The sequence below is a fragment of the Neophocaena asiaeorientalis genome, unplaced genomic scaffold (genome assembly GCF_003031525.2).
Source record: "Neophocaena asiaeorientalis asiaeorientalis breed wild unplaced genomic scaffold, Neophocaena_asiaeorientalis_V1.1 scaffold137, whole genome shotgun sequence".
In the NCBI taxonomy this organism is placed as follows: domain Eukaryota; kingdom Metazoa; phylum Chordata; class Mammalia; order Artiodactyla; family Phocoenidae; genus Neophocaena; species Neophocaena asiaeorientalis.
This window is the reverse complement of record NW_020171804.1, coordinates 658,504-669,450: the sequence shown is the minus strand read 5'-3', so window position 1 is coordinate 669,450 and position 10,947 is coordinate 658,504. Positions and strand designations below refer to the sequence as shown.

The window sequence follows — 10,947 nt, the reverse complement described above, 5'->3', positions numbered from 1 at the left end:
AAGGGGAGGAGGGGAAGAGGGTGGAGTGTGGGGCTATAGGAGGGGGCTTGTGGGAGGGGAAGGCGGGGCTGACAAAAGGGGCGGGGCCTCGGATGGGAGTGGCCGGCGAGAGTAGAAGGGCGTGGCCTGCGGGAAACCGAAGGCGGGGCCTCCTGGAGGAGCCAGGCCTTGGGGAAGGGACGCAGGACCCACTCCCTTTTCTTTTCTCGTTTTGCCTTCCATTCCTGCGGCCACAGTGAAGCTTTTTTCTAAGACTTCGTCTGTTCCAATGTCAGACTTCCTTAGGCAAACCCGTCAGGAAAGTTTAAATACAACAGCGAGCCCGTCCGGACCCTATCAGAATAAAAGGTGGAAACTTAACAGTCAGAAATAACTGCCACCTTTTACAGATGAGGTCCCAATGGGTTGGTTTGCCCAAAAGCACACTGCAAACTGGAGTCAGCAGCAGCAGTCCCACTATTTTGCCACTAGACTAAGCTGGCAGTAAGAACCTTGCAGCACAGCTAGAATGTAAACTGACACCAAACCAGTATTTGTCTCAATTGATTTTTTTTTTTAAGAATACTGTCTCCTAAAAAAAAAAAAAAAAAAAAAGAATACTGTCTCCTGTGCCAGTGGTCAATATATTGTCTCTCAGCTCCACATTCACTCTCATTTCTCTTTTCGGGATGGAGCTGGGCCCTTTGAGCATTCCTGCTTTGCCAGGTGGCCCAGTGTGAAGCTTTGCCAGGAGAAACGTCTGGGAGGCAGTGCAGGAGGAAGGGGCTTTGCCACCTGGTTCCAGTGAGCTTTCTCGGCAGGCACCTGCAGAAAGAGGCCTCTGAAGCGCCTACCTCCCTACATCAAGGGTAGCTTCTCCAGCTCTAGGTTCTCCGAAGCACCTGGCTCTGCAGTGAGGGGCTGCCAAGCAGTACCCAGTACCCAGCAGCTGGCATATCCCTCCAGCACCCACGTTGGGAAGTTTTATATCCGAGTGGTCAGCAAGACACCTGCATGAACAGTTTTCCAGAGGGTGGACTTCAGCCAGTTCTGCCAGCACTTCTCTGCCATTCGGTGAGCTGAAGCTATTCTCTCTCCAACGAAGTCTGGCCCTCAGCCCTGGGAGGAGGGGGAGGGGGTCTTCCCTAGACAGCCCTCAGAACAGTAGCTGCTCCTTATACCTACTGTTTGTTTTATTTTATTTACTTATTTATTTAGGCTACATCGGGCCTTCATTGCTGCGCGTGGGCTTTCCCTAGTTGCAGTGCTTGGGCTTCTCATTGTGATGGCTTCTCTTATTGCGGAGCATGGGCTCTAGGCACACGGGCTTCAGTAGTTGTGGTGTGCGGGCTTAGTTGCTCCACGGCATGTGGGACCTCCCCGGACCAGGGATCGAACCCGTGTCCCCTGAATTGGCAGGCGGATTCTTAACCACTGCACCACCAGGGAAGTCCTGTCCTACATTTTAAATCAATTCTGACAATATCTACCTGGAGAGAGCAAAACAGCTCAGTCCCATAAGACTGCCCTGCCCCCCACTTCAGATGACAATTGAAAGTCCAGGTTGTTACCTGTGCTTCTGACTAGCTATAAATTGGAGGTTCCCAGGACCCCCTGCTTGGGTGCAATTAATATGCTAGAATGAATCACAGAACTCAGGAAAACACTTTACTTACTGTTTACCAGTTTATTATAAAAGGATATGATAAAGATACAGATAAACATACAAATAAAAGAGATGCTTAAGGGCTTCCCTGGTGGCGCAATGGTTGAGAGTCCGCCTGCCGATGCAGGGGACACGGGTTCGTGCCCCGGTCCGGGAAGATCCCACATGCTGCAGAGCGGCTGGGCCCGTGAGCCATGGCCGCTGAGCCTGTGCGTCCAGAGCCTGTGCTCCGCAACAGGAGAGGCCACAACAGTGAGAGGCCCGCGTACCGCAAAAGAAAAAAAAAAAAAGATGCTTAGGGTAAGGTATGTGGGAAGGGGTATAGAGCTGTCTTCTGAACACACCATTCTCCCAGCCACCCCCCACGTGATCGGCAACCTAGAAGATCTCCGAACCCCATACTACTGGAATTTTATGGAGACTTCATCATATAGGCATGATCAATTATTAACTCTATTTTGTCTCTGGAGGATGGGGAGGTGGGGCTGAAAATTTCAAGCTCCTAATCATGGTCTTTCTGGTGACCAGCTCCCATCCAGTAACCATCTGGGAGCCCACCCAGAGTTGCCTCATTAGAACAAAGACATTCCTTTCACCCAGGAAATTTCAAGCGATGTGGGAGCTCTGTGCTAGGAACCCGGGGTAGAGACTAATATATGTATTCCCTATTTTTTCACAACCTGATCCCAGGCTGACCCTCCTCAGGCTGCTCCTACCCATTAGAACGCCTTTGCCTTATTTCCACACACACAAGTCCAGGCTTCAAGTAAAATTTTGCCTACTAATAATCAGATGGTGATAATTTTGGAAATGAAGGAGGACCAACTAAATGAGAACAGGCAAAGGCTATTTGTTCAGAGCTGGCTATAGTGAAGGAGTCAGCCACCATCATGTGCATCTGGCAGAGACCCAAAGGCAGGCAGAGGAGTGGGAGAGCTTCCTAGTGAAAAAGTCGGGGGTGTGACCTGGGGAGGCTGGAGGCGGGCTACCTAGAAGTGGGGTATCCATGCGATTGATTGGAGGACTGTGTAGGGCTTTCTCTGGTTGGTCCTAATTTAGAAGTGGGAACAAAAATTAGGGAAGCTGTAAATTATTGACCAAGTTCTGGCCATTTGGCTTGCTTGGAGGTTATCATTTGCTTTCCTGGATTGTCACTAGAGATAGCAGTCTGACTCCCCCCAAGTCTGACTTAACAACAGCCAGCTTCCTGGGTGGGCTACTGTAGAGAAGGGGTTGTTTCCCTGGGCTGGTTGCTGCGGTTTGTGGGTCAGAATGCTATTTCTATAAATGGTCGGACCATTGTCTGTGTAGTCAGTCTCTCGTAACAGACATAAGGCTAGCTGCAGTGTTAATTGAGAACAATATTTCTGCCAAGGTCACACCTCGGCTGTAAAGTGTCCCAACAACCTCCTTCTTTTTCGTGATTACTGCTTTCTTACCACTTACTTCCCTAGCCTGCTCTGTGGCCCCATCCCATGAACAAAAATGACTGGGACCCAGTTATTGAACTGCCTGCACTTCATGAAAGCCGCAATCTAGAGCTGATCCTCACTTCCCCTCTCCTCTCCTCTCCTCAGAATTATTCAGTGCAATCCCAAACCCTACAATACCCCTTTTCTACTCTTGTAACGAGAGGCAGCCCAGAATTCCCTGGGATTCTCCCTTGTTGCAGGAGATTAATAAAACAAACTTCCTTGGACACCTGGTTTGTCCCTGGTGGACTTACCTGTTAGATTTTATCACCCAGCTCAAGTATCACCTCTTCCACTAAATCTTTGGATGAAATTTTTTCCTCCCCCGCTCCCAAAGCACTTTATTCATATGTCTCTGATGTTAACCATGTTAGGACATTCCTGTACTAGATCGTTAAGTTCCTGTAAAGATAGGGACTGTGTGGGATTCCTCGTTGTATCTGAGAGTTCTAATGAAAGGAATGATGTGCGCCAGGCCAGACTAAGATGGAAAGGCACTGACATCACGTGGAGACACCTTTGTACAGATGCTTCCTAGCTAGAGTTTTCGAACAATCCCTGAACAACTGAAAATTTACCCTCAGTTGACCTGTTCAAAGACAGTTTCCTGGACTCACATCTTTACAAGATTCCAGCTCTTTATGTTTTTTAAGTGAATCGGCACTTGGAGAGGGACAGTTTCACTGTTTCCAAGGCTGACTGCAGCTTTTTCCTTTTTGTCCCTCTCACCCATCGAGAACTAAATAGCTAGCAAATAACTACCTAGATGTCTCTGAGCTGTTCTTCGACATATGCCATGCAATACTTCATACCATGCTGTGCATGTGACAAATCCAGTATTGACTTAATTAGTGAAGAAAAGAATTTCTTTAGAGTTGATTCAAGTGAATTCTCAATGCATTTATAATATCCAGTTTCCAGGCCTGTAAATGATAAAGGACCAAACCAACGCTAAATCATTAACGACCCCTTGGAAGTAGAGCCACCCTGTGTGCCTCCCGTGAAAGAAACCTTGTAAGCCCTACTTTGATACCTCCTTGCTTATTACCTTCTGTTTTTTTTTAAATTTATTTATGGCTGCATTGGGTCTTTGTTGCTGCGTGCAGGCTTTCTCTAGTTGCAGCGATCAGGGGCTCCTCTTCATTGTGGTGCATGGGCTTCTCACTGCGGTGGCTTCTCTTGTTGCGGAGCTCTAGCTGCACGGGCTTCAGTAGTTGTGGCACGTGGGCTCAGTAGTTGTGGCTTGCAGGCTCTAGAGCGCAGGCTCAGTAGTTGTGGTGCACAGGCTTAGTTGCTCCGTAGCATGTGGGATCTTCCTGGAGCAGGGATCGAACTCGTGTCCCCTGTATTGGCAGGCGGATTCTCAACCGCTGAGCCACTGGGGAAGCTCCTATTGCTTTCTGTGTATTCTTTCAGAGCCAAATCTCTGCTTTTCTTTCCAGGCATACATCCCAATTGGCTTGGAAGAATAATGGAGTTACTCTTTGGAGATGTGGTTTTAGAAAAAGTTCTTTTCAATATTCTGATAAGTACTTAAGAAATTGCTGACAGGTCTGTCTCTCTTTGTGCCAGTCTCATGCAGCCTCCTAGTATAAGGCAATTGAGCTTTGATTATGTGGTTTTTAATGTTTTGGCATCCTTTTTTATTACTTGGACAAAAGTTTCCATGGAACATCTTCCCCTTTCTAGGGAATTTTGTTGGTTATCATCTCAGAAAAAAGCTGTCCTCTTTTAGTCCTTGGCAAGCCCACCTTTTTTGGTCACACATAGACACCCACACTGTCACCCATGTTCTGACCCTCCATAACCAGTTACCTTCCTGGTTCTCTCGATTACATCATGGCAGAGTGACAGAATGGACAGAGCAGTGATCTGAGATAAAACAAGCCCTAGCCGCCTATGAGACCTTGAGCAAGCCACTTAACCTCTTTGGGTGAATGTTAGTCTCCATGTGAGCAATCTGTTCCCACCCTATCTGTCTCATGACATTTAACAAAATAATGGGATTTGTATACTATAAACTGCTTGAATGTATTTACTAGGTGCTATACATAAAATATGAGTTTCAAGTATTACTCAGCTTTTCTTTACAGAACCAAGTTCTTGCTTTCGTAGCCTTATATTCAAGACCTTTGAATATGTACTTCTTATCCATTGCTCCACATGTTGAAGACTCTACAATCCTGTTAATGCTTAGCTGTATTTCCAACAAGCCACGCCCTTTCCAGTCTAAGTACCTTCCAATGCGCTTTCCTCTGCCTGCGTGTAAGAAATATATTTAAACCCCAAATTTCCTCGCAACCCAGAGAACCTCTCCACAAAGACAGAATGTGATGCGCATCACAGTTAAAAGGGACGCAAACACAGAAAGAAACTCCACTCTTCCGTATAGTTAAGGGCAATTTGGAGTCAGGTGACAAGTGGGCCCTTAGCCTCCCAGGACACTGGGAGATCAGAGTTTCTCCCCCTTGACAATAACATTTCAGAAGGAGTGTTCCCAGGCCCTTGGGAAACAATCCTGAGTCGTGAGAGTAGCCGTGGGCATATTTAGCCATTAGGGATTGACATTCCTTTGAAAAGGGCGTAGAATTCAATTCTAAAAGCAAAGGGGGTGTCTTCCCCTATTCTGAACAGGACCAAGCATCCAGCTTCTCACTTGTGCGACCTTCCGCCTGCACCAGCCTGCCGCGCCCAGCTCGCCGCTGGCTGCCGTCCTCCTGTTCCTTTACGAGGCCCGCTTCCCCACCTTCCTGGGTCCCCCAGTTCCTCCCGGGGGTAACAGGAACGCGGCGCGCCCCGCCTCCACGGGTTTACTACACTTCCGCTCTTGGCTTCACAAGGGACTACCGAGGGGCGCAGCTAACGCGCGCCCAGCCTCGCCCTGGCGCCCCTCGTGACGTCATCTCCCAGGGCCGCGCGGGTCACGTGACGCCACGTGCGTCTGCCAGCGGGCGGCGGGAGCGTGCGCGGCTGCACCCATGGGTGGCAGTCGAGGTGAGGCTGCTTCTGGGGGTCGTGGCCATCCAGTGCCATCAAGGGTCCCAGGCGGTGTCTGCCGTCTACTGAGGCCAGGTGAGTGAGGGTCGTAGGGCGTGCGGGCCTTGCTGGGGTGCGAGGTGCGGGGCGCCGGGCCCAGTTGGAGCGGGCGCGCCGTCTCCAAGTTATTCCGCTCTTGGCTCCGTCGGTCCGGTGATCGTTGCGGGTGCTCGGCCTGGGCCGTTCCGCCCTGCGGTTGGAGGGGAAACGCGAGGGTGGTTCTAACCGAGCTTCTGAGGATCCCGTTCGGAGTACACATGCGGCCTTGGCAGGCAGCGCCGGGAGGAATGGGCTCGTGGGTATAGCCTCCCAAGGGGCGAGAACTAGGAAGGCGACACGAGACCTTGCTTGAGCTGACCCCGTGCCCCCTCCAGGTGGACGGCCCTCGACTGCTCCGCAGCAGATGATCTGTAAGATGGCCTGGTAAGTGACACTGCTCCGGCCCCAGCTCCCCGTTCCCGGAACTTGGCCCGCAGTTCTTCTCCACCATTATTTCATGGGGTAAAATGAGGATAGAGTCAACTTTTGCGTCATGGTCTACAGTTCTGCGAAGACTGTGGAAGCAAAGGCGATTTTGTGTAATGAGGTGGCGATAAGGATATTTACAGGGTCGTAAGGAATGAAGTTAAAGTTAACTCCTGTCCTTTCAACTGCTTGACAAAGCTGCCTCTCCCAAGGCTCCTTCCCTTACTCCCTGAGCCAGAAGGGATTGCTGTCCGGAGTCCTTCCCTTCCTACTATTGGTCAGTTATCTGTGTCCAGTGGGTAAACCCAAGTAGGCCTAATTCAACCCGTGATCTCTTGTCCCAGTTTCTGGTCCCGGCTGGTGCTCAGTAGGAGTACGGCTGTCTGTCCAGAGCTTTAGGGGCTGGAAGGAATGTGGGCTGCAAGCCTCCAGCGTGCTTGGGTCTGCAGTGACCCTGTGCATTCCTACAGTGCTTGCAAGAAAAATTTTGAAACGGTTTGAGGCCTTGCCCTGCTCCATCCAGAGCAAGGTTATAGAAATTTCAGACAGTTGCCTGCTGCCTTCCCTATCTGGTGTGCTGGGCAGCATACAGACCTGTACTGTGTGATGTGGTGACCACTTGACACATATGGTTAAATTTAAAACTCAGTTTTTCATTCCCCCTACCTACATTTTTAGACGCTCAGTAGCCACATTTGGCAAGTGGCTACTCTATTGCGCCGGGCAGATTAGAGAACGTTGATGTCTTTGCCAAAGTCGTTTTGGATTTCGGGTGTTTGCTCTGTTCCAGGCTTGTGGTCAGTTTTATTGTATTATTTTATTATATCCTTCAAACAGAAGCCTTACAGAAGTTGAAAGTGAAGCTCAGAGAGAGTGGTAAAGGTGAAGTTAGACCCGCAGCAGGGAATAAAGAGTAGAAAGGAATGATAGGGCTGGGCCCTGCCCTTTGGGACATTACCATTTGCGGGTAAACCAAAGAGAAGCAAAGGCTAAATTCTGCAGTGGTGGAATGGAGGGAGGGAGGGAGGAATGGAATCCAGAAGCGGGTAGGAAGTTTCGGTTCTAGGGAAATGCCACTGGGCCTTGCCTTGGGGCGAGGGCTGTTGGGTACAGGCAGGGATATGGCCAGCATGGTCATAGCAGGGCAGCACAGCTCCTATGCTCCTGCATGGTGGGGGTCACACCACACCTTCTCCCTTGAAGGTCAAGGCTTCTAGCAGATTCGGATCTCTCTCTTCAGTCCAAGTGCAAATGCTGAACACACCAGTCTCCTGGGGCTGCCGTCGGGACACTTGTCGGTGAGTCTCATGGTTCTGCAGTCCTAGGAGCGAGGCACTGGCTGCCCTTTGACTTTCTTTTCAAAGATGTTCAAATAGACAGCCTGGGTATGTACGAGCTAGTACTTCCAGAGCAGAGAGCAGGCCTGCCCACTGTCGACTGTAAAAGATTTGGCTTTCCTGTGCTCAGGGTGCCTTTTCTGTGGTGCAGCGCACTGCATTGTGAGTGCCTTCTGGCTCCCCTTGTGTCACCCGAAGGGAAATGGGGCTGGTGGAGAACGCTGGTGCTCTATCTACTGCTGTGGTGAATAATCAACTGTCTTTGCTTTGTGTCTCCTACCAGCTTCCATGTAACTGATGGGCTACCTTGTCACGTGCCATTGCTGGGGGGGTATGTCAGACCCTTCACAGTTCCTGAAAGCACAGCCTCCCAACCCCCAACAGACTCTGCCCTGTGTTCCTGCTCCAGCTGCAGCAGCAGAAATCCCAGGGTGTGAGAGCTAGAAGACACCTGAGAGATGATCCCTTCCAAAGATGACAGGTTCTTCTGGGGACTCTGCAGTGGTAAGTGTGCAGGGTCTGGCCTAGCAAATCACTTCACTTCCATTTTATATGTTAATTTTCCATAAGTCCCCTTGTCAAGAGGTTCAAAGCCATCCATTTATTCTTACCTTCCCATATTTTAAGTCGGGTGATTGAGTCTCAGATGAATTGTCTTTAAGCTGCCGAGACTGTTTTGTGGACAGATAGTTGTCTACTATCTAGACTCGTGGAGGTCTGATTCTTTGGCATGGCATTTTGATTGCCTTTGTGGTTTTGGATTCAACCTGCAGCCTTTTCCCCAAGAATCTCCTAGGTCAGTGGTGTGTCAGCCTGGAAAGGGTGGGCTGTTACTAAGTCTCTGTCACAGAGGCCTCTTGGCACATGGTGGAGTCAGGAGTGGGAACTCAGGTTCATTTCTGTTTATTGCCACTCAGCAGTTGGCAATTACAACAATCCCTGCCTATGTCCTCACATCACTTTATTTTAACAGCAGGCCTCCAAGTTGTTTCCTTGTTTTTTGTGTTTTTTTTTGCGGTACGCGGGCCTTTCACTGCTGTGGTCTCTCCCGTTGCGGAGCACAGACTCCGGACGCGCAGGCTCAGCGGCCATGGCTCACGGGCCCAGCTGCTCCGTGGCACGTGGGATCCTCCCAGACCGGGGCATGAACCCATGTCCCCTGCATCGGCAGGCGGACTCTCAACCACTGCGCCACCAGGGAAACCCCTGTTTCCTTGTTTTTTATAGAAGAGGAAGTGGGAACTGAAGTGGTGACCTGCCCACACTGACATACCTGGTGAAGGTGCAGCAGAATTTGAACCCAGGCCTTTGCACCACAGTTCTCTGAGCAGGTTCAAATCCTCACTTGCTCCCCTTCCAGGAGTCAGGAATTTCTGGTTCTTGGCCCAGCTGAGGTGTGGGTGGCTCAGGACCAGGTATGCACGTCTGACTGACCTTCTCTGACCCCAGGTTTCGGTGCCGTGTTGTCTGCTTCCAGAACAAGGATCTTCACTGTACATCAGGACCCAGGCCCCTCTGACATCTCCTGAATGAGAAACAAAGGATTTAATAGAACGGTGTAAAATTTGTAGTTCAGTCCAGCCTCTGTTTCTGTTAGGTACAAAGAGGAGGAGGGCCCTCCCCTCCTTGAAGGAGTTTCAGCCAAGTTTGAGGGGGCCCCTGGGGTGTCTCCCACTCTCATTGCTTTTGAGACTGCAGAGTGGGTGGTAGGGCACCACTCCTGGAGTAGCTTCCACTGGCTTGATGGCGTTCTCTGTCTGTTGTCCTCTTCACCAGCGTGGGTCAGACTCGGTTACACACCAATCTACACAGTGTGTGGATCGATACTTTGAGGATGAGTGATGCACCCTCATGATCTGTTTCATTTGATAAGTGACTTCACAGTGGAAGCCCATTTAGCTCACCGTTGTGACCTTTTCAAGGAGTGTCAGCAGGTTAGGCCAAGGCCGACTGAGCTAGAAAAGATTCAGTGAGCCACGTTTACATTCAGTTTGTTAGTGATGTTGTGAATGGAAAAGTAACGAAAGGTCCCTCCACCGCAAGTCACTGCAGCTACACCCTGAGGGGGCGGGGGCATAAAGCCTCACAGCTCGGAGCCGGGTACCAGGGGAACCGCTTCTGACAGCCTCCCGAGCAGATGAGGAAGAGAGAGGTGGCGGCTCCTCCTGAGCGCCGTCAGGATGAGCTGTGTGGCCTCTGTGGGTGCATGCCGCTCCAGGGCACCTTGGCAGGGCCCTTCCCTGCAACTAACCCAACAACAGTGTGGGTGCTCTGAGATGAGGTGGTAAAAGCAAATCCTAAAGTGGATACAGTTGTATAGGGGAACTGAGAAACAAAGGGACTGGGGACCTGCTACAGAGGGCAATGGCACCAGCAAGGGGGGCCAGAGTGAGGGGCCATCGAAGGGACTGGACAGAGGGCGGCATCTTGAAATCGACCTAGGTCGGAAAATGAGGGTGAAACTGCTGCCCTCAGCCCCCAGGGCCATCTCCCTGCTGTCCTTCCATCCTCACTTGACCACCTGTTTGTTCCACCTGTCACTGTGCCCCAACTTGTCAGACCCTACCCCGGGGAGACTGCATATAGGGCCACCATTTGTCCTGCCTGAGACCAGTGGACCCAGAGGTCCAGCCAGACCCAGGACGGGGAAGGATTTCTGGTGAGCTGTCATTGGCCTCAGATAAATGAGGCACTGGGTGGCAAATCTTTTGTGCAAGCTGTCAGTGGAGAGCACAGTCCTGATTGCAGTTAAGTGCAGGGCCACAGCATCAGGGTCTAAAGCTGGGACTGGTTAACCCACGGGCCAACCCCCCACCTAAGAATAGTCTTGACATGGAAAAAGAAAACTATTTTGTGACATGAACATTTTTTTTTAAGCTTTTTTTTTTTTTTTTTTGGCTTTGGCTGTGTTGGGTTTTTGCATTGCTGCATGCAGGCTTTTCTCTCTAGTTGCGGCGAGTGGGGACTTCTCTTCGTCGTGGTGCGCGGGCTT

General features: G+C 50.5%; 1 long non-coding RNA gene and 1 other non-coding gene across 2 annotated transcripts; both read left to right on the top strand.

Annotated features, from left to right (window-relative positions):
- The first annotated feature begins 6,030 nt into the window (after positions 1-6,030).
- On the top strand, positions 6,031-9,530 carry LOC112398452 (uncharacterized). The gene is made up of 5 exons (XR_003003009.1): positions 6,031-6,189; positions 6,528-6,576; positions 7,822-7,916; positions 8,239-8,459; positions 9,405-9,530. It is a non-coding gene; the product is annotated as an uncharacterized LOC112398452 (long non-coding RNA).
- Positions 7,037-7,169, top strand: LOC112402136 (small nucleolar RNA SNORA9). Its single transcript, XR_003003685.1, has one exon. It is a non-coding gene; the product is annotated as a small nucleolar RNA SNORA9 (small nucleolar RNA).
- Positions 9,531-10,947: the final 1,417 nt, after the last annotated feature.